Consider the following 7,483-nt stretch of genomic DNA (forward strand, 5'->3'; position numbering starts at 1 on the left):
CATTTGATTAGGGACTATCTGTTTTAAATTTTGTGCTTTTACTTTTTGCCAATTTTTCAATTTTTTAGAAAACAAAAAAGTTTAGGTAAGTGCTAATTCTCTTAATATCATAAAATGCTAGATACGATCACTTAATGCAGCTCTAGTGTCCCACGTTTAAATGTAGATTTTTTTTAATATGAGAGATTAAGATTAAAAACAAAAACAGAGGAATTTGCATGAAATCATAAATTAGCAAGACCTGCTGCGTCGAGCGGAAACAGTGATATATCCAATCGATTTTTTTAGTATACTTTCAATGAGAAGCGGTAGAGCGGGAACTGTTTTGTGTTTTAGCGAACTGTAGATAACTAGCTCATTTAAGAAAATAATTTGAAAGTTTACTCGAATAATTCCATCAAAATGAGCGTTTTTTTTTTAATAAGATATTTATAAAAATGCAAACAAAAGTTAAAAGCTACAATATCATGAATATCGCGTCAAATAGATATTAAGGAGCGTTGTGAAAGATTTATGTACACTAAACAATAGTATTAACTGAAATACAGAACACAATAAAACAAAATGCGTCACAGAATAATGTAACAGTAATAAAATATATAAACTAAAATGATATGTTATGGTATGCAACTTTTACTTTACCTACCTGATCAACTGGACATTTCGAGACACCACTACACTTTTGCGGATCGCTGACAAGGTTACACACGCCACAATATGGTCCTGGAGCAGGTGCTGTAGATTATAAGGTTATCTGTGAGTTAAGATAAAACAACTTTTACAAAAATTCATAAGTGCCAATGTACATTTTGGCGCAATTTGATCACAAAATGAGACGAAAAACAAATGACGTACTAGTATGAGGTTAACTTTTAAGATATTTACCAAACTTTATATTGCTATCTGAATTTTTCGAATCTTACAAAATCTGCCGCCCTTTTCACAAGACATCTTAAGTGTATGATTAATCTTACGATAAAAATATTTAGCTGAATAGCTAAGGAATATTATAGACTTTGGCTCTTAAATTTAGTGATCATAAATCGTAAACAGTATTTAGTTTTCTTTATTGTGTTTTGAGTCCTGTTGTTTGTTGATCTCTTTCTTTTTTAGCCATAATGTTGTCAGTTTATTTTCGACCAATGAGTTTAAATGTCCCATTTACACGTTTTTATTTTATTTTATGCAACATTAAAACATAACTCACATTGTTGACATAAATAACCATTACACGGAAATAGTGTACTATTTGGAGGAGTATTACAGCACTGTGAACACCCAACATGTGACCTCCTTGATCCTCTTTTTCCAAAACCACTTGATAACAAATTACACACCTGAATAAATATAGACAATTGTTATTTTTAATTTGCCTGAGCAGTATTTCAAAATAATAATGACAAGATATAAAAATAAAAATGTTTGAGATCAGAATACTTAAGACTGTAAAATGTTAAAGAATAGATATAGTAAGCTGTCGATTTATAATGAAAGTGCCATAATCAAACCATTGTAAATTCTCTTTTGCAATATGTTTTGGACATGCTTCAAAACGTTATATAGGCATAAAACATGTTTAGTTAGGTATATTTCAAATGTATAATATATATGCCTGACTGATTGAGCTTCATGTAATTTTGGCGATCTGTATTATATTTGATGTCATGTGACTGAAGGCATCGTGCATACAGGATAATATCTCTACAAGAAATCAAATGACACAAAAATTAACAATTATAGATCAGCGTACGACCTTCAACAATGAGCACAACCAACACCGTATAGTAAACTATAAAAGGCCCCAAAATGACAAATGTAAAACCATTCCAACGAGAAAAGTAACTGCATAATTAATGTAAAAATGAACGAAAACATAATATGAATCAAACAAAAACCACTGAATTACAGGCTCCTGACTTGGGACAGGCACATACAATAAATACATAATTGGCAAGGTTGAACATTAATGTTAACCCTCCCCTAACCTGGGACAGTGATTTACCACGGGTATCATTCGGTTTAACGAGAGAAATGATCGTGAAGGAATATCTAAAAGTATTGAGAGACGATCGTGAAAGTTCTGGTAAATGAAATGAAATAGTTGGATGATTGTAGAATGAAGCTTCTTATTGTCATGTGAAGTACTCACTTATCACGAGTTATAGGATACCCACATTTTGTACATTGGACCCTATAAACTACATGTCCGTCAGTCAGAATTCACCTGATCCCGAATTTGCCTCATTTCATGGATGAAGATTCATTGTTGTGGTCAAGTCCGTATCGTGGATTCGTTTAGCTTTAGGATAAGTAAAATCACAAAAATACTGAACTCCGAGGAAAATTCAAAAAGGATAACTGTCTGTTGTTATGATTGTAAGGTGTAGATTGTCGACTTCTGCAAGGCATCATTCGGCAATGTTTGTTTTATGTTGTTTAGCTTTTGGATATATACCTGTATGCTATAGCGCCAATGTAATTCGTGTCTGGTGTACATGTCTGTCTGCATGTTTCATATATGATCATGATGACGTCAATTGTATTTGATATATTGAATGATAGTAAGATGTATATGTCTGGCTGTCGGTCCGGGTTCATATACTTTTGACCTTATGTTCCGAATTAATTGGCCAAGCATAATTTTTACATTTGTCAGTTTCTAAGGCACTGTAAGGATCGGAACACATTTATTTGGTGTTAATTTACAGCATTTGCTATCTGGTATTATATAGTCTGTAGTATATAGTTAAATCAATCCACATCTGCGTTGTATATAAAGAACTTAAGAATTTACTGTTGCACAAAATGTTGGTTATCGTTCAATCTCAAATTACCCATGAAAGATGCTGTTTTGCTGTAATTTTTTGTTTGATGGATATCATTTTGGTTTAAACGTTGCATATCCATATTATTGGCTAAATAGTGTCGGTCTTTCTAAATTGCACTTGACCGATTCTCAGTGCTGAATCTCTCACACTTATTTAGACATGTTTTTAGTTGTTGTTTTTTTAAACTTTCGAGGTAAAGTGTTGAATAAAAAAAAAACCAGTAGCTTTAATGTTCATCCTTATCAAAATAGTTACAGGCTTCATTCAGTTGCAGGTGTATCAAATGGTAAAAGAAATACTGATTTCTAATTACTAGTATTAAGTCTGGTCACGCATTATCTTTCACGATAAAAAAAATGCGTTGCCTGATCTTTCACGATCAAGTTTGATGGAAATTCAACAAATTCAAGGTTTTCATATACAAGTTAATGCTTATAAGGGAAAGACATACTTTAATTTTACTGTACTATCAGATCCACCAAAGATTAAATTTCAAATATATCATGATGAACTGAAATATGACCATTATAGATAAAAAAAGCGTGTTATTTGTAATTAATTTCTTAGACATGCATTGCGCCTTTTGTGTTTTTTGCATAAAGTACTGCATATTTTCTTTATCCTATTTCACAGTTATGTTGAGGAACATAAACCATTTTGACAGACATATTTTTTTGTTCGGATTTGTTCCGCGTTTTAAAAATTAAATGACTTTTTCAAAGATTCTGAACTAGAATTTACATCAAATGTCTTTCACGATCCGTTACCCGAGCTTTCACGATCGTCTCTCAATACTTGACCGCCGTAAGAGATTCTTTCACGATCATTTCTCTCGTTAAACCGAATGACACCCGTGTTAACAGTGCAACATAATAACGAACTTTTTAAATTAGTTGAAAAAGGCTTACCTAATCAAATGGATATAAATAGAAATACAGCTAACAAAAACACAGAGTGGACGTGACCGAATACCTGTATATCCCAAGAACAAAGAGACAGTAAGTACAGATTTGAGAGTACTCGCAGTTACTGACAGCTAGATCAAAGCCACTAACAGCTAATAAAAAGAAACATGCAACTTAGATTAAATTATCAATCAGAACACATCCAACATCGAATAGATTCAGAGTAAAGAAATACATTGAAAGACTGCAACACTCATGTCGAGAATGTTTTTGGGTTATCTGTGTTCGATAAAAAAAAAAGATGATCAAAAGAAATAAAAAAAGTAATGTTATCAATCTACGTACTTGTTTTGATCTGCATCCAGCTGTAAATACAGACTGAAGAGAAGGGAGAACGTGCCAATCCAAAAAACATTCCTAGATAAATTATATGAAGAGTTATATTTGGTAATAGGTATGTATCCTCAAGTGCTGTTTTGCGGAAACTCTACAGTCTCTGTTTACTACTTTGTCTACCAAATGCAGGCATAAGTACAAGTTAATCCTAATTACGTATTTTTAAACGCCAGGTTAGACATGTACAAATTTGTTATGTTGTTAGGACATCTTGTTAAAAAAATCATTTACATTTTTCGAAAAAATGTCATAAAAATCACCTGCTTTGGCACATAGTTTTGACATTTCCATGTCGTAATTGTCGACTCAGCAAAATAAATATCAATTATTACATTACATGCATTTTTCAAAAGAATTATTGATTGGATAACACCGCTTGCTTGTCATACTAAAATTAACCTTCATATCCCAATGAAGTGTAATATTCGTGATGACACCTGCAATCACAATTAAGGTGGCTGGGGCGTCTTAATTAAAACTGACAGAATTTTTTGATAACTTGTCAAGATAAAGCTTTTATCATGCTTTTTTCAAAACTGTATAAAAAAGTATGGGTCACCGGACTTTTTTTCACGCTACAGGTTGCGCAAAATTGTCAGATTTTGTATAGATTATTCATGGAAAATTAAATTTTGTGTGATAAAACGAAAACGTACTATAAAAACTTTAAGATAAAATGTGAGAATATTGCTCTTATAACATGCTTTCAAATAAGCAAAAGAAAAAATGGGGTCACCGAACTTGTTTTCTTGCTACATATCAAAATAGGTAAATTCATAACACTTTCTATTGTAAAATTTACTTTATCGGAGTTATCTCCCCTTATTTGGCAAAGTTTGAAAAAATCTAATCAAACACAAACAAGGCGTTTTTACAAAATTACAACTGAAGTTATGTTAAAACACACAATTTTCTATATTTATATCAAAAGTCTTTTACATAATTTACATACAACTCTCAAAATTTGCACATTTCATCAAATTTATAGACCAAAGATATCTGCTTATTTAAAATCCAAGATGGAGGAAGACACCCGAGCCACCTTAATATAAAGAAATACATGATAGAAATCGATTTTCATGATCCTAGCATATAAAGGTAATTAAAAGAATTGAATGCATCTTTAAGTAATTTTGAATAGTTTTAAAAAGTGTTGATCGTGCGCGCATTTCTAGAATGAAGCGCTTCGGCATAAAATTAAAAAAAGAAACACTCAATTCTTTAATAGAATTTTAAATATAAGAAATTCTCTATATAAATATCTAGAAAAAACACAACACTTGCAGAATTTAAAAAAAAATAATAGGTCACTCATCACAAATCCAAAACACATTATCAAATGGTTTATTCAAATACCTCAGTTCCATCTTGACAAGTAGCTGTAGAAGTTAAGCAATCGTCTAAATCAGAAGCATCATTGCAAGACAAGCACACCAATCCTATCAAATAATTACATGCACAATATTCGTATATTACATACTCATCATGTTTATACGATGATAATCAATTCGTGCATTTCGCTTGACACATACAATGACACCTATTTTGCATTGTCATTGATAAACATTCTGTATACTTTCAAGAGAGGAAGTTTTAGATATACTCTCCTTGTCAAATAATCGTGTCTTTAAGTCTGAAGTTGTTTAATCAAAGTGGGTTCAGATAAATTGTACGGGAAATGTGTGTTTTTCTTAATGTTAGTAAATCAAAAGATCCTGTCAGTATGTTATTGCTCTATAAAATGTCATTATGTTATATTTCTATTATAAATTAGAAAAAAACGTTGAACCACAAACGTCAAAATTATTCAATCACGCAGTGGAATGAACCATTTGTAGGATTCTTATAAATTCTTTAGAACTTTTTGACTATTTCAAATCTCGGCCTATTTCTTAAACTAATTCTTACATACTTTTGATGTTTTAACCCTGTATGTTAACATTGCCAACGTGAAAATTTAAAATTTTTTGTATAAACATTGAACGACAATATAATGCGACGCATAGATTTGCTGACGTCAGACACAGCAATGAATGGGTTTTTTTGATTTGATAGATGCTTTTTGTTCTGTTAAATTGTTTCTTTTAAAATTGTAACACGATGATGACTGCTGTAACCCTATGTCAGACACAGCAATGAATGTGTTTTTAATTTGATAGATGATTTTGTGTTCTGTTAAATTGTTCCTTTTAAAATTGTAACACGATGATGACTGCTGTACCCATATTTTGACTATTTTATTTATTATGTCTGTTTGGTTCACTCATCATTGTAAATATAACGGAATTTGATGATACTGCCATACAAGTTGAGAGGTTTAGCGCCATTTAACCAGGTTTAATCCACCATTTTCTACATTTAAAAATACCTGTACCAGTCAGGAATATGGCAGTTGCTGTCAATTCGTTTTTTATGTGTTTTGTCATTTGATTTTGCCAGGATGAGAGACTTTCCGATTTGATTTTCCTCTGAAGACAGTATTTTTGTGATTTTACTTTTTATCTAATGAATAGTTTTTTTCCCAAAAGAATTATTGATTGTTATCGACGTAATGGCGCTTGATTGGACAAGAACAGACATGACTATTAATTTGTTTGATGTGTTTGAGCTTTTGATTTTGCCTTTTAGTAAGGGACTTCCGATATGAAGTTTTCTAAGCACGCCCGTTGATTTTTCAAACTATATCTATCTTATCTAACTGTTTTCAAATACATATACATATGAGAACGCAGGTAACAATTATAAGTGATAATAAAAATCTTACACACACACTGTGTTTTTTTTTTTTACAAAGGAATAGATATCATTTAGATATAGTCAAACATCAATACTGTGGATTCATTATTATTCGTTGGATACCAATTTTCTAGGATTTCGTGGGAACAGACAAACAACGAAATTAAATGTTCAGCGAATATCAAATTTGTTATAGGCTTGTATGCAGATTTCTCCAAAACCACGAAATTAAATATCCACGAACATTTAAGTTTTCCCCAATCCACGAAAATTGGTATCCACGAAAATAAATGGTATTTTTTTTCGAGTTAGGAATATGATTCGTATTACTAGTTAAGCCAAAAAAGGTTCGAGCAAACAAAAATCACTGACTTAAGCAACACGACGGGTGCAACATGTGGAGCAGGATCTGCTTACCCTTCCGGAGCACCTGAGATCACCCCTAGTTTTTGGTGGGGTTCGTGTTGTTCATGCTATAGTTTTCTATGTTAAGTTATGTGTACTATTGTTTGTCTGTTTGTCCTTTTCATTTTCAGCCATGGCGTTGTCAGTTTATTGTCGATTTTTGAGTTTGACTGTCCCTCTGGTATCTTTCGTCCCTCTTTTACAGTAAGTGAG

The sequence above is a fragment of the Mytilus trossulus genome, chromosome 7 (genome assembly GCF_036588685.1).
Source record: "Mytilus trossulus isolate FHL-02 chromosome 7, PNRI_Mtr1.1.1.hap1, whole genome shotgun sequence".
Classification (NCBI taxonomy): Eukaryota; Metazoa; Mollusca; class Bivalvia; order Mytilida; family Mytilidae; genus Mytilus; species Mytilus trossulus.